Source organism: Castor canadensis, chromosome 10, assembly GCF_047511655.1.
Source record: "Castor canadensis chromosome 10, mCasCan1.hap1v2, whole genome shotgun sequence".
In the NCBI taxonomy this organism is placed as follows: Eukaryota; Metazoa; Chordata; class Mammalia; order Rodentia; family Castoridae; genus Castor; species Castor canadensis.
In genome coordinates, this window is record NC_133395.1 from 117,953,844 (window position 1) to 117,979,733 (window position 25,890).

Here is a 25,890-nt window from a genome sequence, read left to right on the forward strand (position 1 = left end):
TCTGAAATTAAGCATTTTCCTTGTATACCTCTTGTGTTCTCTGTTTCATGCCTTGAACATTGTTCTGATGGTAAGGTATACATTGAAAAGTCCAATAATTTGCCCAGGTTATGAAGCCAGTCTGATTGAACCCTGGAAATCTCTTGGCTGTCAGTGAGAGATTTGGGACCTCTAAATGAGTGGCATAATGACCATAAAGTCACCTGGAAGCAGGGAGTTAGTTGTGGGAAGAGCCTGGCCTTTGGAATCAGAGAGATCCTAGACACAAACCCCAACTCCACTATTTACTAGCTTTGTAAACTTGGCCAAGTTGCTCAGCCTCTGAGTCTCAGTTTCCCCGTCTATAATGTGGGGAAAAGAATGTCAGCATTGTAAGACTGAGAGATATGTGTGAAGTCTGGGATGAGGCTGAAGGGCAGAGAGGAATAGAGATCACTCGGAGGGGATCTGAGAGTCAGCTGTCACCCTAAAGGTGGAGATTAGTCTTGAGCTATGCCGGCACTCTACCTGGTGGTTCCAAACAGGATGTCCTGTGGCATGCAAGTTATCAGGACTGCTTAACTAGCCAATCCAGACAGCCATCCATCAGCAAACACTGAATAAACAATGGATATGTTTGCTTTTAAGTGACTCTGAAATATGTACAACTGGGTGTACACATTAAGGGTAGAACTTGTCTTTTGGGATGTACCAATTTAAGAAACATATTATTTAAAAATCCCTTTCTGAGCTGCCTTCCAATAAATAAAAGGCAAGAAGGTTCTTACCAAGGGCCTTTATATTTTTGTATGGAAGGAGTATGAGCTGATACACAAAATGTGGGCTAGCCATCCAAGGAAGTGATATCTGTGACAAAAATAAACAGAGTACTGATACAAGCTACAATGTGAATATACCTCCAAACCATCTAAGTGAAAGAAGCCACACACAAAGCACACACATAACATGATTCCTTTTATATAAAATGTCCCAAAGAGGCAAATTCAAATTCATAGTGATAGAAGTCAGTCCCAAGGTAGGAGGGGCTCAGCAGTCAAAAGCCCAACCTTGCCTAAAGTTGCAGTGGGAATGGAGAGTAGCTAAGGATAACATCAGGGTTTCTTCCTGGGGTGACAGAAATAATCTAAAATTGGATTGGGGGGATAGTGGTGCAACTCTCTGAATATAACAAATATGACTGAAATGCACATTAGTAAAATTTTACGGTATGTGTGTTACATTATAATAATGCTGTTAAAATGGGAAGAAGAGTATGATATTTGCTAAATGCTACTGAAAGAACTCTTTGACAAAAAGGTAGGGACAGAAGTTTTGAAGCCACCTAGGATGACAAAATGGGGGCAAAGGGACCAACAGGTTACACTACAAAGTGTTCCTTATGGTTCTAACAGCATCCCTCACCCCCTGACAAACATAAGACCACAGTTTCTTCAAGGTCAGATGTGTGTCTGTGTATGCACTGAGACAGAGGCCCCAGTGCAAGGGAGATAAGCAAAATAAAACTGGATCAGATCTGTCCTCCCAGGGCATTCAAGGGAGGAAGTAGTCACAACACTTGAAGGAAAAGAAAACTAGACCACAGGGTCCATGGTCCCCAGAGAAGAAGGTCTCAGAAAGAGTGGAAACCCCAAGCAAGTGCAAGCCAGAGACAATTGTATTACAAGTAGCATTCAAATCTGGTAGCAGCAGAAAGCAAGAGATGGTGGGGGCTGGTTGTGCAGCACAGTAAGACATACCACACACAGCCTCCTCCCGCCAGTGTGACATCCTGCCAGAAGCCACATTCCAGCTTATTATTCATAAATGTGATTGGGAACCACACTTGGGAATTTTTCCCCATCTGTCTAATTAAATGGGAAGTCTCCAAAGGCAGAGACCAGCATGAGCTTCAGCATGTGCCCTTGGCATAGTTTTTGGTGCTGGATAAATATTAAACAATAGTCTAGTAATAAAAGATTAGCATTTTCCACAGGCTGAAGTGAAAAGAAACCCTATGAATGGATTTGCAGGGGTTCCTCCAGGTTTGCATATTTCTCAGCAGGAGGCTAACTCCTTGTTGTCAATCACATTTTTTTGTACCTAGAAACCAAGCTGAGGACTTTAAATAGAATAGTTTCATGTTGGAGAATAACCAGGTAAGACCTCAGGTAAGAACTAGTTCTTGTTAGAACAAGGAGGCAATTGAGCTAGTCTCTCATGTTAGTTCCTCCAGAAGTTGACCCAGCTCAACCATTGCCTCAGGCAACACTGTCCAACTGAACTTTCCAGTGGTGGGAATGTCCTTTGATATGGAAGCTATCATAGTTAGCAGCTACCATATTGGACAGTGTAGCACTAGAGGCTCTTCAGTGGAGAAGGTGGCACAGCTATTTGATAACCCACATCAAAGTTTATTCATATACAATAGTGAAAAATTACTATTCAAAATTGTCATGGTAATCTCTCCTGTCACAGCAAATATTTGTTGCAAGCTTTCTGAATGTTAGGCTTTCTGAATTCTGGAGATATATTAGTGAAAAAAAAAAAAAAGCAATAACAACAACAAAAACCTGTCAAGACCCTTGCTTTCAGTGTGCAGAAGCAAATATGTGAGGAAGGAATAAATGAATAGTTACAAATACTAATCAGTGTTTTTAAGGCAGCACACAGAGTGGAGAGACAAAGGTTGAGCCTCTTTAGAGAAAGAAGGGCCAGGGGATGTCTCTCTGAGGAGGTAGGATGGAGGTGTCTGTCAGTAGGTGGGAAAAATTGCTCCAGGCAGAAGGAACATTGCATAAGGAGCCTGCAGGTTTATGAGAAAGCTGGATGTGTTTGTGGAAATAAAAGAAGGCTAGTGTGGAACACAGTGAGTGAACAGGAGAGAGGGTGGAGATTGCATTGATGAGGTAGGGCAGAGTCAAATCCCATGAGACCAGAGGACTACAAAAGCATATCACAAAGTATCAGGAGGAGTTCAAGGATGAGAACGATATCATCCAGATGTAAACGTTTATTTTGACTGCAAAGTGGAGAGTGATTTGGGAAGCAAGTGGTGATGCTATAGTCTAGGATCTGAGCTTAGGTGGGAAGAAGGGAAATGGATTTGAGAAATGATTTTGTGGGATTGACAACAGCCTGATGGGTTGGACTTTAGAGCAAGAAGAAAATGAAAAGATCAAAGAAAAACAGAAAATCCGTGGACCTTGGTTTCATTCGCAATATTGGGAATGGAATATGATAACTGTTCCCACTCTTGAAATGCATGCTTACTATTTTTTCCTGATAATGGAAGGTTAGTGGTAACAGAAATTAAAGAGGACCATCCTATTACCACTGAGGCTTTTCTGTTTTCAGATCTATCTCTTGAAAATTGCCTTTTAGAGTAATAGAGGGAGTGAACCTCATCAAAGTACATTATAAACATGTATGGAAATATCACAATGGAAATCCCTTTGTACAATTAATATATGCTAATAAAAAAGAAAAATGTATATCCAGTAAGTGTTTGTAACATAAAAAAGAAAATTGCCTTTTTTTCATAAAGGCTGCATTTAACACCAAAATCCTTTATGTGACAGAGCTAGAAGGAAACTTCTAGACTGTTTTCCTCATTGGTTCCCAACCTTTTAAACTGTGGAAACCCTCCCTCACAATAAAGTATGAAGCTCCATGTCATGGTAATAATATCATCCTTTAAATGACGTATAGGGTGGCTAAGAGATACCAAACATACAGCCTCAGTAGGCTAGGCAAGAATATGGAAACTAACTGAAAACACTATGACCACAAGGCAAGAAAAGGTGCAGCAATTACAATCCTGGTAGAGTTAAGAAAACAGGGAGATTTTTGCAATGCCATTGCCCAAGGATTATATTATCAGTTTTCAAACTTTGACACAGTAGTAGATAGCTGTACCTGAGTACTTAGAGTTAAGGGAGTGTTTAAAGAAATCATCTCTCCTACTTTTTGGCTCACACTTAGCATCCCTATCACAGAACAAAGGCAAAGCCTGTGCCCAAGTTGAGTAGCACCTTCTTCCTCCTGTGTCTTGGGGAGACCATCTCTTTCTTCTGTAGTACGAAGTGCCTTATAGAGCACTTACCATGGCCAATACAGGGCCTATACCAAGCCCTTTCTTGTAGTATTTTACGTGATCTTTGCAAAAATCCCCTCAGCCTTTACTTCTGATGCAATGAACATATGAGAATGTTGAAACTTGAGATGATAAAGAAAAGCCATTTTTATAAATAGTGACAAAATACTATAAAATGTACAGTAATTATACATTAACTTGGTTTGTATTCATTGCAACATCATCTGTCTACTTTGAAAACTTAGTCACCATGTCATTCATTTAATATTTAAGCAGTATTTCCAATGCTATAGGTTCAAGGAACTCTTGCAATTACTATGGACCCCCAGAGGTCCTTGCATCATGATTGACATCTTCCAATCAAATGCTAGCTACTTGTTCTAGATTAGAAAATTGAAGTTTAAAGAGGGCTGGTAATTTGGCCAAGGAGAAAATAGTTTACTGGTGGCAGAGTAGAGGCAGGTCTCTAGGTAGACATCCCATTTTTCCATTCAAGATCTTTTCCACTATAGCTTGTACCCCTTAAAGGTAAAAACATAGAAAAGGAAGGTGGTTTAATCAGGATTGACAGGAGTGTTGCCTGGAGAGCTCTGTAGAAGAGGATCAGGGGCCCAATCTGCACTCACTGAAAAACAGTGTGGTGATGGTTAATAATGTCTGTCATGAGTACACAATTGGGAGTTAAGTCACATGTGGCATGATTTTGGATGTGAACTGGTTAAGTCTTTTCAGGTGGCCTTGAGATGATTATCCTCATGGTTTGGAGCTGAGCTCTGCTTCCTTTATATATCTCCCTACCAGATCAAAAGACTTAGAAAAGAGCAACAGAAACACACTAGCTGTGGGCACTGGAGGAAAATTTTCATCTCCTTTCTCTCCAGCCTATGATTTTCTGGTATAATTTTAAAAAAATTCTGAGTATTACATACAAAAATCTCCCTTGACATAAAAACAGAGGTCATGGTGAACAGAGAAAAACTGGATCGTGATAATTGGGGGTAGTGCTTGACATTTATTCAGAAATTTAAGTTGAAAAAACCTAAACAGTAGCATTTTATTTTTTCTCTGCTTCCATTTTTCTCCAAACTGACAATTATTGCCCTTACATCTGAGTACATAGCTGAGTCTGGAAGTAGCATTAAGAAAAGCAGAATTTCCACTGAAAAGCCCGAATTCACAGACAGGATATTGACCAGAAATGTAAGGGCAACTACTTTCAGTGGAGTTTAAACTACAATCTCCACCCAAGCATATAGGTACCTCACACAAAAACAAAGAATTTTTTTTTAAATTGATTATGTTACCCCAAAAAAAGAGCAAGCAAGCTGGCCTTGAATGTATGAGGGTATTTGTTTGTTTGTTTGTTTGTTTGTTTTGGAGGGCCAGAAATCTGTTTCTGTCAGCACAGGAACAACCATCATGAAGTGATGGAAGAAATAAAAATCAAAGAGAAAGTTAAATACTTTTCTCAGACGACCTGGTATAATGATTTAAATGCTGAACTGCTTTTTAGAAAGGTCTTTCCACTGGAAGAAAGAATGTCTGAGTTCTCCCTAAGCCCCATTCCATTCTTTCCAAATGTCTGGGAGGGAAAATAAAATGGGATATATGTTTATATATATTTTCTTGGTAAACAATTTGATCTCTTTTATCTGAAAGTTTTGCCAGTGTTTTCATCAGTTCTCTGAGATGGCTGTGATTCCACTTTTTCTTTGAACAAAAAATAAATTGGGTTTTTTTTTTTCAGTGAAAAATAGAAGACTTCTAAAAGCGCTGACTTCAAAATGGTGTTTATTGTACATTTGGAGGGAACATTCTGGAAAAACAAGTGCCTGTGCCTCCTGCACCTAGAAGCCCACTTTGGCCTATGTTAAGCTGCCCAAATTTTTTGGAAAAAAAACCCCCAAAACCTTTAACATTTGCTGAGCTTCAGACAGTGTTGATATTTTCTTTTTGATTCTGTTTCTGACTCATTCACTTGTGCCTCCATTAGCAATTTATTTTTAATTCCATATTGTATGGAAAAAGCATATTGCTGAAAAACAGGCACATTTTACATGCATATGCCTGACATTTAAAAAAAAATGAATGTAACGCACTCCGTGCTCAAAATAAACAAGCTGTCTTTCCATTTCACTGGCAAATCATATCCAAGATACTATTGGTAATGTGTTTCCTACACTCATCCTCCAGACCTGACCATGTAACTCCTTTGTTCTGTTTGAAAGAGCTCTGTCCTTGGTCCTCAGAGGTCCACTCTGACTTCCAAATTCATGGACAAGGCCATCCTTCCCAGGTAGATTTGCCTAATCCAGAGCAGCAATGTTTCAAAGTTGGCCCAAGAAAGTTCTTCAACTTTGCATGTTCCCAGATGAACTGTCTGGCTTACATTGGTCAGTAGTATTAATCTACTTCCTCTGTGTTCTGTGTGTTGAATAATAGTTAAAATCATCACACAGATCTGAGTTGAGTCCCTATTCCACTATTCTCAGAGACACTAGGCAAGATAAATCAGTTTTCTAAGTCTCTATGTATTCATCTATATTTAAAATATGTATTTAAATATGTATGCATATGCATAGCCACACGTATCTTAAAACATTATTGCAAAGATTAACTAGAAAATTCTTGTGGAGCACTTAGCTTAGGACTCAGCTTATTAATAATTGTTAATTGCTAAGTCAATGGCAAGATAACATTGTTGGTGTTAGTATACAGCTTTGCATTCTACCAAGTGCTATCCTGAACAGCATCTAAGAAGCAAATTGGTGTCCACATCTATAGCATCCCCTTCGAATGTGATTTCAATCCTACAGATGGTTTATCTGGGCTGGATGCTTTGGCCCCTTACAAAAAAGATTGATAGCAGCTGATATTACTTTCTCCAGGGTCCTGACCTACTGGGTGGCCATCATATTCTGAAGAAAGGTGGTCACTGCTATAGATTCTAACCTTGGGTTAAATCTTAGAGAGTCAATCAGCTCCAAAAAAAAATAAATAAAGAGAGAAAGAAATATTTTCTTCTAATAGTCAAAACAAAGTTTGCTAAATTAAATTTGTATTTGTTCAAGTTGGATTGACTTGAAGTACATTCATTGAGTTAATATTCTTGGTCTTATCAGTTTGAAAATTGCTCTTCCCTGTATTTGTCCTCTGGAGCTTCTATGGAATGTGTCTTTGGACTTTTCAATCTTGTCCCTGTTGTCTCATAGCTGCTTTAATGTTGTCTGTTTGTCTATACCACATTCTGAGCAGTTTCTTCAAATCTAGTTAGCCAGTCCTTTTCTTCAGATGTATCTGATATGTTGTCCAACCTACAGATGAATGTTTTAAATTTAATGATTATTCATTCTACTGCCAATTTTATATTTGGTTCTCTTTTATATCTTCATGGTCTTTTAAAAAACAATACCCTATTCATTCACTAGAGTTTTTATGACTTCCTTATCTCTGATCATTTCACCACATTTATTTTATAGTTTTAATCAGACTATTATTTCTATTTCTTGAGATGCTAATTACCTTATCTGTTGTATCAGTGGGTTTTCCATCATGGTACTATTTTTCTGACATAGATCATCTCATTAAAAAAAAGGTGGGCCTTCATCAATGAAATAAAAGAGGAAATTAAAAAGTTCCTGGAAGTCAATGAAAATGAAAACACAACCTACCGGAACCTATGGGACACAGCTAAGGCAGTCCTGAGAGGAAAGTTTATAGCCATGAGTGCATATATTAAAAAGACTGAAAGATCCCAAATCAGTGACCTAATGATACATCTCAAACTCCTAGAAAAACAAGAACAAGCAAATCCCAAAACAAATAAAAGGAGAGAAATAATAAAAATAAGAGCTGAAATCAACGAAATAGAAACCAAAAAAACCATACAAAGAATTAATGAAACAAAAAGTTGGTTCTTTGAAAAAATAAACAAGATCGATAGACCCCTGGCAAACCTGACTAAAATGAGGAGAGAAAAAGCCCAAATTAGTAGAATCAGGAATGCAAAAGGGGAGATAACAACAAACACCATGGAAGTCCAGGAAATCATTAGAGACTACTTTGAGAACCCATATTCAAATAAATTTGAAAATCTTAAAGAAATGGACAGATTTCTAGATACATATGATCATCTAAAACTGAACCAAGAGGAAATTAATCACCGGAATAGACCTATAACACAAAATGAAATTGAAGCAGCAATCAAGAGTCTCCCCAAAAAGAAAAGTCCAGGACCTGAGGATTCTCTGCTGAATTCTATCAGACCTTTAAAGAAGAACTGATACCAACCCTCCTTAAACTGTTCCACGAAATAGAAAGTGAAGGAAAACTGCCAAACACATTTTATGAAGCCAGTATTACACTTATCCCAAAACCAGACAAAGACACCTACAAAAAGGAGAACTGTAGGCCAATCTCCTTAATGAACATTGATGCAAAAATCCTCAACAAAATAATGGCAAACCGAATTCAACAACACATCAAAAAGATTATTCACCATGACCAAGTAGGCTTCATCCCAGGGATGCAGGGGTGGTTCAACATATGAAAGTCAATCAACGTAATAAACCACATTAACAGAAGCAAAGACAAAAACCACTTGATCATCTCAATAGATGCAGAAAAAGCCTTTGATAAGATCCAACACCATTTCATAATAAAAGCTCTAAGAAAACTAGGAATAGAAGGAAAGTACCTCAACATTATGAAAGCTATATATGACAAACCTACAGCCAGCATTGTACTTAACGGAGAAAAACTGAAACCATTCCTTCTAAAATCAGGAACCAGACAAGGATGCCCACCTTAAAGACCCAAAAAACTCTACTCAGAAGCTTCTAGACATCATCAATAGCTATAGCAAGGTAGCAGGATATAAAATCAACATAGAAAAATCATTAGCATTTCTATACACTAACAATGAGCAAACTGAAAAAATACATGAAAATAATTCCATTTACAATAGCCTCAAAAAAAATCAAATACCTAGGTGTAAACCTAACAAAAGATGTGAAAGACCTCTACAAAGAAAACTATACACTTCTGGAGAAAGAAATTGAGGAAGACTATAGAAAGTGGAGAGATCTCCCATGCTCATGGATTGGTAGAATCAACATAGTAAAAATGCCTATACTCCCAAAAGTAATCTACATGTTTAATGCAATTCCCATCAAAATTCCAATGACATTCATTAAAGAGATCGAAAAATCTACCGTGAAATTTATATGGAAACACAGAAAGCCATGAATAGCCAAGGCAATACTCAGTCAAAAGAACAATGCAGGAGGTATCACAATACCTGACTTCAAACTATATTACAAAGCAGTAGCAATAAAAACAGCATGGTACTGGCACAAAAAACAGACATGAAGACCAGTGGAACAGAATAGAGGACCCAGATATGAAGCCACACAACTATAACCAACTTGTCTTTGACAAAGCAGCTAAAAATATACAATGGAGAAATAGCAGCCTCTTCAACAAAAACTGCTGGGAAAACTGGTTAGCAGTCTGCAAAAAAATGAAACTAGATCCATGTATATCACCCTATACCAATACTAACTCAAAATGGATCAAGGATCTTAATATCAGACCACAAACTCTAAAGTTGATACAGGAAAGAGTAGGGAATACTCTGGAATTAGTAGGTATAGGTAAGAACTTTCTCAACGAAACCCCAGCAGCACAGCAACTAAGAGATAGCATAGATAAATGGGACCTCATAAAACTAAAAAGCTTCTGTTCATCAAAAGAAATGGTCTCTAAACTGAAGAGAACACCAACAGAGTGGAAGAAAATATTTGCCAACTATACATCAGACAAAGGACTGATAACCAGAATATATAGGGAACTTAAAAAACTAAATTCTCCCAAAACTAATGAACCAATAAAGAAATGGGCATGTGAACTAAACAGAACTTTCTCAAAAGAAGAAATTCAAATGGCCAGAAAACACATGAAAAAATGCTCACCATCTCTAGCAATAAAGGAAATGCAAATTAAAACCACACTAAGATTCCACCTCACCCCTGTTAGAATAGCCATCATCAGCAACACCACCAACAACAGGTGTTGGCGAGGATGCGGGGAAAAAGGAACCCTCTTACACTGTTGGTGGGAATGTAGACTGGTACAACCACTCTGGAAAAAAATTTGGAGGCTACTTAAAAAGCTAGACATTGATCTACCATTTGATCCAGCAATACCACTCTTGGGGATATACCTAAAAGACTGTGACACAGGTTACTCCAGAGGCACCTGCACACCCATGTTTATTGTGGCACTATTCACAATAGCCAAGTTATGGAAACAGCCAAGATGCCCCAGCACTGACAAATGGATTAAGAAAATGTGGTATCTATACACAATGGAATTTTATGCAGCCATGAAGAAGAACGAAATGTTATCATTCGCTGATAAATGGATGGAATTGGAGAACATCATTCTGAGTGAGGTTAGCCTGGCCCAAAAGACCAAAAATTGTATGTTCTCCCTCATATGTGGACATTAGATCAAGGGCAAACACAACAAGGGGATTGGACTTTGAGCACATGATAAAAGCGAGAGCACACAAGGGAGGGGTGAGGATAGGTAAGACACCTAAAAAATTAGCTAGCATTTTTGCCCTTAACGCAGAGAAACTAAAGCAGATACCTTAAAAGCAACTGAGGCCAATAGGAAAAGGGGAACAGGTACTAGAGAAAAGGTGAGATCAAAAAGAATTAACCTAGAAGGTAACACACACGCACAGGAAATCAATGTGAGTCAATGCCCGGTATAGCTATCCTTATCTCAACCAGCAAAAACCCTTGTTCCTTCCTATTATTGCTTATACTCTCTCTACAACAAAATTAGAAATAAGGGCAAAATAGTTTCTGCTGGGTCTTGAGGGGGTGGGGGGGAAGAGGGATGAGGCGGAGTGGGTGGTAAGGGAGGGGGTGGGGCAGGGGGGAGAAATGACCCAAGCCTTGTATGCACATATAAATAATAAAATAAAAAAAAAAAAAGATGGGCTTGTCATTGCAATTGAGGCTGGGATGGGGTCTTTTTTTTTAAACAAGTTTTTTACATCCGGGGTTATAAAGATATCCATCTGGAAGAGTTAAATATGAGAGTCTCTCATACTTTTTGGTACTCACTTTTATATCTGTTTCCTAGTTTGGGGGTCCCCTTACAACATGGTAATCATTGCCCCTATGGGTTCGAATGTCATTGTATACAGCATTTCTCCCTTCTATAGCTCCAGACAGAGGATAGTTTTACACAATGCAACTCTGGGCCAGCAGATAAATTTTTCTAATCTCCCTCTTCTACGAAGAAGAATATTTAAAGAATCAAGTATTTTTATTGAGAGCTGAATTTCAGCTTCCTGACTTTTATTTCTGAAAGGTCACCACCATGAAATCAGGCTATTTAGATTCTGAGGCCCTCTTTGTTTCTGGTCTCCTAGGGATTATCTTTCACTGGAAAGTTCTGATATGTGTGTATTTATTTATCATTTTTTATGTGTTGTCCTTCTGTTCTTTGTGTTTTTAACAGGAGGGTCCTGTCATGGGTCAGTTGAGTGCACTGGGTTGCCTTAGCTTCTTTTCTTCGAGAGCACACTCACTACTATATGTCACTTAGGTCTGCGCAGCCATAACTCAGGAAAATGGCCAACTCAAAGCACTGAGCTCAGAACTCATTTAATGCTTTGATTACAACTCTGGACCTTTTGGTAAAGCAACAACAAATTTATACTCCCCATCTTGTTTAATTAGTTGTTTTGAATCTAGGTTTTTAATTTTTTTGTGGAAAAGATGTAGGTATTTGATCATCTCAAAATACAAAAAGCAATTTCTCACAAAGATGCCTCTTTACCTACAGGATAAAGCTGTAGGCAGTCCTTTCTATAAACCAGCTCCAGATTACCTCAAAATACATCACTGTTTTTCCCCTAATTTAATCAGTATTGCAAACCAGTGATTGTGTTTTCTGCATAAATAAGACTCTATCACCCCTGGCCTAAAGTTTTCAGAGTAGCCAAGTGAGCATAGACTGAAATTTTAATTAAAACATTGACTAGAAGGGCCAAACCCCTTTCTTGTTGACAATGAGTTTCAGGTATCTCAATAGTTTTTAATCTGCAGAAATATAATTTGGGCTCTAGAACTGTTCTATTGCAATAACAATAACAAAATATTTCCCTCTCTTAAAAAATTTCCCATGGCCTTGAAATAGCCACATGTCCCTGTGACAGAACTAACATGAAGGTTAATTAGCACCCAAAAGATGGTAGGGACTGGGGGGAACTGGGGAGCTAAAGGAAGAAAGAGTGATCTAAGTCTTTCAGGTTAATAGGGCAGTAGGGTCAGGACTAAAGTGAAGCAAGTGAGATACTTGCTTTGGGCACAAATTTTAAGGGGATTCCAGGGAACTCAGTAATTAAGATAAATAATATGCTAATTTAATATTAAAATAATTTGATTTAATCATACAGACATATATCAAAATATCACATTGTATTCCATAAGTATAATACAATTATGATTTATCAATTAGGAATATTAATTAAAAATAAAATTTATAAAATCAATTTTTAAAAAAAAATCAGAGTAGCAAACTAAAGACTATGGGCTATCACTTTGATAAATATAAGATTTTATAGGAACCAGGGCCAGCATTAGGGTAAAGTGAATGAGAAAAAAGTATATGATCAAATACTGTTTTTACATGAAAAATGGTGCTTTATCATTGTATTTTTGCATTGATTTTGATTTGTTAAGATATTGCCATCAAATATCATTTTTCTTGGTTACTCCTTTAAATTTTGCACCCAAAGGGAGTGTCTCACTTAGGTCACCCTGGTTCCAGCCCTGACATAGAGAAATAGCACAGAGAAATGGTACTTTCTGAATTATTACATTTGTGTGGCTAGTTACAAAAACTTTGTATCAGTATTCTAGGATGTGTGATCTCAATCAAGGTATTGAACCCTTAGTTTTCTCAACAGCAAAATGGTAATAACAATAACAGAACTTACCCGACCGGGTTAGATGTATACTGATGTAGACAGCTCAGCACCGTGTACAGCCCACTGAGATGATCAGTATGTGTTTAAGTCTGTTCCAGTTGCTGTAACAAACTACCATTGATTGCGAGGCTTACAAACAACAGAGATTTGTTTTCACACAGTTGCAGAGTCTGGGAAGTCCAGATTGAGCATCTGGGGAGAACCTATATCCTGGTGCACAGATGGCCTCCTCTTGTTGCATCCTTTTTTTTTTTTGATGGTTGCATTTTATTTTATTTTTTTTTCATTTTTCTTTTATTATTCATATGTGCATACAAGGCTTGGTTTATTTCTCCCCCCTGCCCCCACCCCCTCCCTTACCACCCACTCCACCCCCTCCCGCTCCCCCCCTCAATACCCAGCAGAAACTATTTTGCCCTTATCTCTAATTTTGTTGTAGAGAGAGTATAAGCAATAATAGGAAGGAACAAGGGGTTTTGCTGGTTGAGATAAGGATAGCTATACAGGGCATTGACTCACATTGATTTCCTGTGCGTGGGTGTTACCTTCAAGGCAAAAGGATCAAGGCAGCTCTCTGCGGCCTCTCACACAAGGGTTAATCCCATGCCTGAGGACTCTACTTACATGACCAAATCACACTGCCTCCTAGTAACATTACATTTGGGGATTAGGGTTAAACCTATGGATTTGAGAGTGTGGGTGCAAACATTCCATCTGTGGCAGTGAGAATAAGTTAGTAACAGCAATTCTAGAAATGAAAGCTAAGTTTAATAAGCTCAAAAAGGCAGATTATTTAAGGCCTTGATTATCTTTCTAATGATTTTTTTAATTATAAAAGTATACAACCTAAAAATACCGTCTTCATCATTTTTAAGTCTTCAATTCTGTGGCATCAGGTACCTTCCCATGTTCTGCAAGCCATCACCACCATCCCTATCCAGAATTTCCAAGAACTTTGAATGCTAGCCTGGAAACTTCTAAAGGACCTTTGAAAGTTTTGCAGCAGGAAGTCAGCTGAAAGCAGCATGTGGGAAGAATGAATCTGGGAAGAAAAGCTAGTGATGCAGAGAAACAAGAGGTGAAAAACAATTTGAAGGGGCCTGCCAATGATCCAAGTAGGAGGTGACAAAGATATTTACTAGGACGGTGACAAAAGGACTATAGAGGAAGGGCAGAGAAAAAAAAAAAGCCAGGTATCTCAAGAGCCAAGGAAGGGATGAGAAGGATGGGAGGCATCAAATGGGTGAGGAGACATTTTCGAAAAGGCTACCTCTAATTAAAAAGTTCCCTTGGCCTAGGAACATAGCTGTAGATCAGATAGCTGCTTCTCCCCCAAGGCAGTGTGTGCTGTAACAGTCCTAATGGTGGAGGCCATTGTTAAAATTCTAGGGCTGTATTAAACCAGTTTTTAAACACGCTTTTAATTAAAAATTAAACTTGTAATTAAATTATATTAAAAACAAAGGTTATGAAGACTCAACACTCATTACCTTTTAATTACTTTACTTTTTGAGGTATTTAAGTCTATTCTATCTCTATAGTAAAATACTGTGTAATGGTGTGCCACCCTACAGATCTTTCAACTGCACACTCATTGACATGCTTTAAATAGCCCAGAACTGCTATTTAATACCAGAAAAAGAGCAGGCAAAGGCTACCAATTGAGGCTTGATTCACTGTTGTATAAAACAATGTTAATAATTCAGATTACACTTAAAAGTGTGTTGCGTTTGCAGCCATTCTACTGCCACAGTACATTCAAACTTGAAAGGCTGCAAACACAGAGTTCAATAAAAACCAAGGAATCTGTGATATTCACTTAGAACTAAAAGAATATTATATATTTCATTATTATTTGTAAGATAATCTGCATACCCTTCTTAATCAGTAAAATTTATTACCAACTTCCCCATTGTATGTACTGAGAAATATTTTTGGAGAGTCACTTATTGAACATTCTCTGGTACATACTGACCATACTGTTCTGATGGAAAGATTTATTGCATACCGTGTTTACTATCATATCAACCTTAAATCTGTCTCTCTGAAAGACAAACAACTTACTTCCTAGTCAGAATGGAAAAGTGGACACATATTCTCTCTAGTAAACACTGTTGTTTGTTTCTTTAGTCAAGCCACAGCAATTCCACTCTCTTAAATTTTTGTTTATCATCAATAATAGTTAGCATTTTTATCACCATTGTGTCCAGGCCTTATGCAGTACACTGTATTCACATTTCATTCCTTACTCACCTCTGTGAAGTAGGACCAGTATTATACCAATTCAATAGATGGCAAGACAGAATATAATGAGTAAGTAGTGAGGGGGGGGTTTGAATGGCGACCTTTCTGTTTTCTGAACTCTTCATTCTGATACCTTCTCTACTATACTGGCTTCAAAAGTGTTTTTGGAGATAAAAATCTTCCAATTCAAAAAAAGGTAAAATATTTTCAGGCAATAGTTATCAATCTATTTTCTACTCTGCTGTGCTGGGTACCAGGGAATGCACACAAAAAGTCTACTCTGACCTCTAGGAATTCTTTTTTACAAGCTCTTAGGAGATCCTGTGTCCAACTGCCATGACCAGCCACTGTACTTCCACAGTCAGAAGAGTGATTCCTAACTGATTCTGGGTGACTGGTATCACCTGCTCTAAGGCTGTGACACTCATCTCTTAGTTTCCTTGTACTCATGTCCTAACCCTTCCTTGAGGAATTCACTTGTGTCTCCTACTCAGTGCGTTCTAAAGGAGTTAGGTGATGGTACAGAAATCAAGCAGTAGATAACTCCAGTCAGGAGGTCCTCACAGATGACACCTGCTTATATTGTTACTCATCTCTAAGGGGAGTCTCCTATCCAAATCTGTGTGTCTCTGCATGTTCTCAGATGGTAGACCTGAGACCTAAATATGATTGAATTCAAAGCCTTGGTATTGGTAGGCATGTGTTGTACCACTGAAGCCATTCCTCCAAGACCTTTTCTTATGGGGGCTTGTTGTTTTTTTGAGATAGGGCCACTTCTGGACCTCAAACCTCCTCCCTACATAGATGGAGATGACAAGTGAGGGCCACCACACCCAGCCATTGGTTGAGATAGAATCTTGCAAACTCTTTGCCCAGGCTGGCCTTGAAAAGGATACTCCCAATCTCCACTTCCCAAGTAACTAAGATTACAGACATGAGCCTCCATACCCAACCAAAATGTGATATTGAAAGACTTATTGAATACTACTTCTTTCTAATTGGGCCCATACAAAGGCATTTGACAATGAAGTCTTTGAATCTGAGACACAATGGAAGAAACTTTTCAGCCCTGGTTCTGAAAGCCTTCCTTTCCCAAAATTTCAAGGCAAGCTCACATTCACCAAGCACCTTATGTACAACTAACCAAAACAGGGAGGTGGTTTGAGGATCATGGTTCTCTCCCACTATTTCTTCTCTCTTCTTACCAAGATAATTCCCTTACCTTCTTTTTCACACTATGCTGCTAACTAAGGGAATAGTCAGAAATAATGTTGACATACATCTGTGATGCAAACAGAAGCTCAAACAAAGCAAGACAGACGTGAGGTGTGCTAAAGATAGAAAAGAGAACTTTCTGTTCCCCAATGATTTAAAAACAAGAACAATATAAATACAGCAATTGGAAATAGACATATATAATCATATATACATATATATATATATAATGTGCTAAGAGAGTATGCACACACATAATATAATGGAATTGATTCTTTTTTTTCCTCCAGAGGGGACGGGAGGGACATTTGCAAACAAGAGAACCTACTGTCTCAATGTCCGTGTGGGTGTGTCCCTTTGATTGGAATCGTATAAATATAGAACTGATCTTTGTCCTTGAGTGGTCTACATTTCCAAGAATGGAGAATAAGTTCTACTTTGTGAAGATACTAGTGATATCACTGTTGTTTTCCTGTTGCTGTCTTCTCTGTGACAGGCCTATGATACCAACTCTGCACACATGATCCCTTCCCTCTGCTATCCCATCTTAACAAGGAGGATGATCTTTTACATTTGAGGAATCTGAGGTTGAGCGAGCTGAAGTTACTTGCCCAGTGTAATAGTGATACCACACAGCAAGGCTAGGACTTGAGCCCAGGTCTGTCTCATTCTGGAGCCTGGGCACTTAGCCTTGTGCCAGGGCTGAGGAAAACTTGGAGGCCACACAGGCCTGAGTCCAAAGCCTACCTCTGCCGTTTCCTGCCTTAATGCAGTTAGGTGGCAGTGGTGGGACTTACTTTCCCTTTCTGAACCTTAGTGTCCTTGACTGCAAATTACAACCAACCTTGCAAGGTATTGAAATGAATGGAAAAGAATGTGAGTGAATAGCTTAAAGCAGGGCCTGGCAGGTAGCTGCCATTCAGTAATTAGTAGCTGTGATTTGTGTAACTAGTTCTGTTGCGAAATGGTGTCTAATCTTCAATAAGCAAACGTTAGACACGAGTAAAAAGAGAATTGCAAAAACTCAATTCACCCGACATTCATTTCTTTATTTATTCTTGTGCTCATCCATTCAGCAAATATTTATTTGGCATCTACTCTGATGTGAGACATTCTCTTTGGTGCTTTATGTGTTGCTTAAAAAATAACAACTTGAATTTTTTTTTTTTTTTGGCATTTATCAACTCAACTTTTTGAGCCATCTTCAGCATTTTAGGCACTGGGCTAGCTTCTAGGATTAACTAAGAGCATCCCCTGCCATGCTAGGGAGGAGGGGCTTATGATCTGGCCCAAGAGTCAGTGTGTAAGATTGCAAGGGGTGTGAATAGCATGTTCAAAGGAGAGGGAGGAATTCAGTGCTAAGAAGGCTCCCTCTCAGAGATAACTTTTAGAGGTGAATGGTGGAGGATGGGAGGAAGCAATACAGGACCAGAGAGTAGTGAGAAACCCAGCAGGGTTGAAGAATCAGGTGCAAGGCAGTATGGGGGTAGAATGTCCATTTACCCTTTGGACTACAGTCCTCCTGTTGGCATGGCAACCATTACACAATAAATTGAGGGTGGTACTTCAAATGATGCCTCAGAGACTGTCCAGGGCTCATTTAAATTGCTTGTTTGCTATGTATAAGAATTTGCCTAACCTCCAACCTGCAATAGCAGTTTGGTAATCTCTTATTTACTGTGCTGATATGGTTTCTTGGATCATTATCTTCCTTAAACCTTTTTTTTTCTTTTTACTCTGCCCATCTAGAAAACATACCCAGGCATTATGTTGATTTTCCCAGGCTCCCTTGACATCCCTTAGGCCCTCCATCTCTTTCTCTGATGAAAATGCTGCCAGGGTGGTGTTTGCAATCACATCTTTCACCGTGGGTCCCTGTACTCAGCTGTGGTGGGTGTCACAGCATATGCAGCCTACTTTACTTCCCTCTCCCCAGGCTCTTCATAGGAACATGGCAGCACAAGCTATGCTCCTTCTAGGCTGAGGGATGACAGGGTCAGTGCTGAACCAGGGAAGTCTTCTAGGTACAAGACTGTCCTACAAACCAATACCACATATCTGCTGTTCCTCACTGTCTTTATAGATAGAAAGAAAACGAATCATAAAACCCAAATAAATGATTTAGGGTGAATTTTCCCATTTGGAGTTCTAAAGCCAACAAACAAATCTTGGCTTCTTATATCAGTGGTAGGTTGGCCAAAGCAAAATAAACATCTAGAATGCCTCCTCTGGCTGCTTCCCCTCAGTGTGTGTGTCTGTATGTGTGTGTGCCACACACACATGCATGTAAGTGAAAGACACAGAGACAAATGCAGATAGATGAGGGGGTGGGAGTGACAGTGGCACGAGCTTGTACTAACAGAGTTGATCTGTCTACCTTTCTGGAGAAGAAGAATATAAACTCCTTAGGCATGAAAAGAACCTCTCACATATAAACTTCTTGGGAGTTTGGTTCACACTCTTCTCAACTTTCTTTCTCACTATGTTTTTTGAACTTAAGAGGAAAACTTTTCTTATGCTGCTCTTAGATAATAAAGACAGAAAACTTAGATTCTTCTATGTTGTGATTTGTAAAATTGGGAAACTGGTCCCATAAGATTTAGACTTTGAGTGATGTGTCTGCCTATGCAGGTGATACTCATAGCAGATATTTCTTAGGCCCATACTCTGTCTGCTCACTGTTTTGAGAATTTTATGTGCATTAATTCATGTAATCCTTCCAATGATCAATCTTACAAAGTAGTAACAGAATGGTTATTAATGTTCTCGTTATGTCACCTCGCCTTTTTTGAGGATGAGGAAATTGACATCCTCACAACTAACAAACATGGGAGCTGGAATGGGAATCATTGCAGTTCAACTATTGGCCAGTGCTTCCCAACCAGGGGCAACACCCTAACACCCCCTTCTCAGACATTTGTCCATTTTGTGGGGGAAGGGTACTGGCATCTAACGGTTAGAAATGAGAACTACTGCTAACTGCTCTGCCCCTACAAAAAAGGATTATCAACCTAAAACATCAAGATTGTCAAGGCTGAAAAACCTTGCCCAGGTCATATTACTTCTTATGGGTCCTGTGCCAAGCAGGTGGCATATTTAAGATAGGTGAACCAGAGATACTGCCACCAGGTAAGTTCATTGAAATGAGCAGGGGACAGGTTTTGCAGTGTGCCCAGCACAGACTTATTCCAGAGAGAACAGGGCACAATGTCATGTTTCTGTTTCTCCCCTAGGATGGCAGGAACTGATAATTAGGTGTAAAATTTGAAAACAAGGGCTAGAGGCCTGGCTCAAGTAGTAGAGTGCTGGCCTAGCAAGTGGAAGGCCCTTAGTTCACATCCCAGTATGACCAGAAACACAAAGTTGAAAACAAACATTTGAACTTATGAACAGTGTGATTCCCTAACTGACTGACTTAAGCCACCCCTCTTCTGTGTTTTCTAGTACAAAGAAGCCTCTTCTATATGACCTTTCACTTGGCTTCTGGCTATAATTGGCAGGAAGCTCCTGGCTACAATTGGCAGGAAGCTCCTGGCTATTCACCTAAGCCATCACAAGACCTGGATTGGAATCATAAAACCACATGGAAGAGAACGAGAAGAGACCATTTGTGGCAAAGTTATTTTCATTCCTCTTTGCTCTCACTCTCCAGGTGCTTATCAGTGCATTAGGTCTTTCTGCACCACCATCACCATGGACATGTAAGCAATGCCATGTGCTAGTAGGACATTATGACACCGACAATGTTTCTAGGCAGTAGGGTTTTTTGGTTTTTGACAGTAGTGGGGTTTGAATTCAGGGCTTCAGGTTTGCTAGGCAAGTGCTCTACCACTGAGCCACATCTCCATCCCTTTTTGATCTGGTTATTTTGGACATAGGGTCTTGTTTTTTGCCTGGGCCAGCCTGAACTGTGATCCTCATATCTTATACTTTCTGTGGTAGCTGAGCTGACAAATGTGCACCACTGCACCCAGCTATTGGTTGAGATGGAGTCTTGCAAAGTTTTTGCCAGGGCTGGCCTTGAACCACTATCCTCCTGATCTCAGCCTCCCAAATAGCTACTATTAAAGGCATGAGCCCCTGGTGCCTTGTTAGGTGGTAGGGACTTTTGAGCTTCATTGTAATTGTATGGAACAAACATTCTATATGTAACTTCCCAAGCAATCTTTCCAGTACTCCACTAGTAATATTTCATGTGCTTTCTGTTGACCACTGAGCTCTTTGCATGACTCTTCTCTCCTACCAAGAAGGAATATTTCTTGTTAACAGCCACTCACTTTTGGCTGTGACAGGTTGTCACTTATTTGATCTGACTTCTTCCATCACTCAGCAGTTTCTCAGTCCAACTGCCATGGGTCTCAAGGGACGTGAGTTAATCTACTTCCTAGTCCTCTGTAGGACCGACTTCACAACATGATTTTAAAGTGATTCCATTTTTTTAAGTTGAGGCCTAGTTTCAAAAACCTCATTGCAAAGTTCTTAAACCCTTGTATCCATCCATCTGAATATATGCCTGTGTTCTCAGACCACCACAGTGTTTGGCTTGTTCTCTTCCTAGGATTTAGCTAGAGGGCTGTTGGTTGTGCCTGTTCTAGCCAAAGAGATGACATCATCACAAACATCTCAACCAAGATGGCTGTAGCCCTGGTAAGACAATGGGCTCATCAAAAGGTGTGAGGTTGCAGTGAAGCAGGGGTCACAGAGGCAGACATCCACAGGGGCTGTGAACTATTATGCCAGGGCTTGAAGAGCCTGCTGTAACTTGGGGTGGGGTTGTGAGTGGGAGTATATCAGATGCAGGAAGAAGGACATGCCCATGTCCTTCTTGAAAAAAATTTTTTTTCAAAAGTGCAAATGTGGCTTATAATATCTTCCTATTTTTTAAGTATAATTGAGTTTCCTTTTGTTTTTCTAAAAGCGGTGGGTGGGAAAAAGGAAGCATCTGCAGGCTTAAGTTAGGCTTCAGTCTTCAGGACTGTGACCCTCTGATAGAGACCAATCTTCATGTCTCTAATGAGCCTCTTCTACGAACCTGGCACTTTGTGTTTCTCCCAGTTAGTTTCAGCACCATTCACAGCAGAATTGTATAAAATCACCATATGCAATTCCTGGTCTCTGCACAAGACAGCTGTGTTAGTTCATTTTTCTGTTTCCAATACACAAACACAATATCACAGACTGGGTAAGTTATAAAGGAGCAGGTTTATTTTGGCTTATGTTTCTATTGGTCTACAGTAAAGGGCCACATCTGCTGATGGTCTGTTTGCTGGCAGATTCCTGAGGCAGTGCAAAAGCGTTATAAGGCCAGAAAGAGGGAACTTGTGTATATGTTCTAGTCTCTTTCCCTTTCCTTAAAAAGCTACCAGTATTCAATCATGGAAAACCCACCTAATGATCTTATCTAATCCTCATTATCACCCAAAGACCTTTAAATATCATGCCTATCTTTAAATACTATAGTTGGGTTAAGTTTTTACACTCTTAATACTCCATAATGAGGATTAGATTTCAGCATTTTACAAACCATAGTTAAATCATAGCAATAGCTAAATCCCAGATTCTGTGACTGAATCCTCAGAATCTGCCTTTCAGCATACTCCCCACAGGATTCTGAAGGTGCAAAAGTATAATCCCTAAGTGAGGTGACATGCAAAATGCAAAGAGATGAAAAAGTAAGAACCCATACCAAGGCCCTAGAATCATCTAGAGAAAAAATAGATAATTACAAATGAAGCATTTAGTGTGAAAGCCAGCATTCTAGGAATATGTGGGAGGAATGGGTCCAGGACTGGGGACAACTCAGATCAATTTCCTCAAGACTAGGCAATGGCCAGTTACTCTGGAATTCTGAAGGAGGCCAACTTTTTGATTTGGAGGCCAACTTTTGGGTAGAGGCAGGTAGGTGGGGACTGAAAATTCAAATGCCTCAGGAGTCAGGTACATGAAGGAGCGGAACAGATTAGAACGAGAGGCAGTTGGGGTGAGGGAGTGGAGTAAACTATAGTAAACTAGAATGTTCATGCCCACTAATTCTCTGAAAGAAAAGATAACTAGAAACCAAGACTAAGCATATTAAACAAAACACAGCTGTGGATTGCTAATTTGCTACTACGAGTTGTATATCCCTTATCTGAAATGCTTAGGGTCAGAAGTGTTTCAGAATTAGGAGTTTTTAGAATTTTAGAATATTTGCATTGACTTTACTGGTTGACCTTCCCTAATCTGAAAGTCCAAAATCCAAAATGCTCTGAAACCCTTGGGTTTTCCCTACACACCAAGCAGATCTCCAGGGGACACCAACAAGGTATCTGATATTTTAGTTTAATTTTGACCCTGTCTACCTGGAGATAGCATCAGATTCTACAGGCTGAGATCTTAGCTCTCTAAGTCCTCCCCCCAGTTCACATGATAAAACTAAGAAGTAAGCTGTCACCTATACTTCTGACTATCCAGCTCTAAATCTAAGATTCACACTACATTCTCCTTGGGCTCAATTAATTTGTTGGAATGCCTCTCTGAACTTAGGGAAACACTTAGGCTTACCATCTGTTAGTAAGTGATATCATAAAGGATACCGATGAACAGCCAGGTAGAAGAGTTGTGTAGGACCAAGTGTGCAGGAAGAGGTGCTGAGCTTCCATGTCCTCTCTCGGTACACTACCCTTCAGATGCCTTCATATGTTCAGCAATCTGGAAGCTCTCTGGACATTGTCCCTTTGTGTTTTTATGGAGGCTTACCCTTGATTGATTAAGTCATTGGTCACTGGTAGTCAACTCACTTGTGATCAACTCAACCATCAGCTACTCTTCCTTGCCCAGGAAGTCAGGGTATAGGATTGAAAATTCCAACCTTCCAATCACATGGTTGATTCCCTTGGCAACCAACTTCCTACCCTGTGACTATGCAGGAGCCCACTAAGAGTCACTTTATTAGAACAAAAACACTCCCACCACCATGAACACTCTCACGGATGTGGGAGCTCTGTCTGGCACTTCTGCCACTCAAGATATTTGATATTCTTTGTCAGAAACCTGGGTCAAATATTAGAACAAAAGGTTCTCCTAACATCCCTGTCCACAAAGGTTTTAAGAATTTAGGAAATGGGTGCAGAAACTAAATATATGTTTCTGACATCCCATTATCACAATAGTTTAAAAGTCATACAGCCTGAAGATCAGGGTTCTTCTACTGGGGTGTGACCATTAAATTATTGCCCTGTGTACTGCTCCAGAATGAAATGGGCACACCTGCTGCTGCTCTCTCTCCATGGATTTTCCTCATTAGACATTGCTTAAGTCAGCCTTTTGTGTCCTGCTTGGCCCTTTGACCTTGTCTGAGTGACTGAATCCAACAGAGAGCAAGGCAGACACAGTCACTGCTTTCAGTGAGCTTACATTCCACTGGAGACTCAAAACACACATATGAGCTTAGACATAGGATCCAACCTCAGGAGTGAAGACTATGAGGTACAAAAGAGAAACTGATCAAAGATAGGAAGAGGAGGCTATTCATATTGGGTGGTTAGGAGAGGCCTCCATGTAGAGATGATGAGACCAAAAAGAATTTAGGAATTGAGCCACGGGGCTGGTGAAAGAAAGCATGCCTGGAGAGAGGAATAACACTGAAAAGGGCAAGAGAGGTGGTTGTGACACACTGGTTTCTAGCTGGCAAGGAGGACTCAGTATCATCCATCCAGTTCAGAAATAACTTTGAGCATCTATGCTGTGCAGGATTCTGATGGTACAACTGATAGCCCACAGACCCTGCCCTCAAGGAGGTTATACCCTGGCTAGTATTTGGGGTGCTGGTAGAGGGAAGAGAAGTGCGGCAAAGAGGTAAAGAGACAATCATGGTGTACAGTGACCAGTGACAGGACAGGGGCTAGCAGGGCCAGTCATGGATAACATGGATAAGAGGAAGGAACCATAGAGGAGGAACGAGGACCTGCCTGGGTGACTGATTGTCAGAGCTTTGGGCTAATGTAAAGAAGAGCTGCTGCTTTGGGGGTGATGAGAACATTAGCTCTGAAATTTGCATATTAAACTCTTGCTCTGATGCTTACTAGCTGCATAAACTTGAGCAAATTTCCTTACCTCTGTGTGCCTCAGTTTCCTCATCTATCAAGTAGGAATGATAACAGTGCCTTCATTGACAGGATTAGCCTGAGGAATAAGAAAAATGCATGTGAGTGTTTAGTCAAGTATTTCTAATGTAGTTAAGTGCTCAATAAATAAACGCAAGCTCTTATTATTTAAAACACTATCAGCTGTCCATTTTGCTGCACTAATGAATGGTTTCTGGATGTTTAAATTTCATAGCTATATAAAAATTTCCCTGCCCCTTTATTTTGTAACTTTTGTTATTATTTAGGGTATTAAGATCACCAACAATATCATCTTATTCTATAAAGAGTAGCTTAACGCTTCAAATGTTGTATGTACATACACTTGGAAAACATGTTTCTATTTAGCTTTATGACAAACTAAAAACAGCAAAGGCACTGCTGGTTTTTGAAGTCATATTGAATCACGAGCTAGAAGAATTAAGGAGCCTAATGCAGAAGATGAGTCATAACATGTAAATGACTGACCGAGCTCAAGCTTTCCTTCCCAGTTTTGGTTTTGAAAACTCCTCGATGAGAATTACCCTAAAACCAAAGAGAAGAAAGAACCCACAGTAGGCAGAAATTCTTGGCCGTTCCCCCGAGAAATGAAAACACTTTGCTGGTGAGCTCACTGTGCATACTGCTCTGTAGATGTGTCCCAGTTGGGCCAACTTCTGTTCTTGGCTGTTTAAATATATCCTGGCAGCTCAGAGGTGTAATTTCTCCAAATGCCGCATTCCTGCTGAGCCCCCGGGATGAATTGTGCAATTTCAGGTGAGCGGTTCTTTATGCCCTAGCAGGACTTATGGCGTCCTTCCTCCTGCCTTCACTGCAGGCTCCACCTGTAAAATTGAGGGCCACAGAGGATGCCAGGCTGGGAGTACAGAGGTGGGGTACTGGAATACAGAGATCAAGAAGGACAGGAAGAGAGGAACAGGACAGCATCACTGGCCAGACAGATGCCAGATCCACATGTAGAGAATTAGAGTCAATTTTAGTTTCCCATGATATCATTCATTCATGCATTCGCTTACTTTTAAAATATTTTCTGAGTATCTTTTCTGTGCCAAATGAACCCAGGGAGGTAGGGTCAGAGATAAAGGGACAGGTTGAAACTTAGCTGTTAGGAAGGCAAGTCTACTTTATTCAGAACATCCTTCATGGGGATAGGGTCGACCCAGTCAACAGGCCAAGTGTATCTTGTTGTGAGGGAGGGGGCTTGAGATTCAACAACAGTATGA

At 39.7% G+C, this 25,890-nt stretch overlaps 1 long non-coding RNA gene across 2 annotated transcripts in view; it reads right to left on the minus strand.

The window, feature by feature from the left end:
• The window catches only part of LOC141411516 (uncharacterized), a 37,827-nt gene that overhangs the window by 5,611 nt on the left and 6,326 nt on the right, over nucleotides 1-25,890 (minus strand). For both annotated transcript variants that reach the window (XR_012436328.1, XR_012436329.1), the window contains exons 2-4: nucleotides 25,282-25,491; nucleotides 25,136-25,192; nucleotides 24,639-24,707 (exon numbers count right to left, since the gene is read on the minus strand). This is a non-coding gene — a long non-coding RNA (uncharacterized lncRNA). The remainder of the gene's footprint in view (nucleotides 1-24,638; nucleotides 24,708-25,135; nucleotides 25,193-25,281; nucleotides 25,492-25,890) is intronic.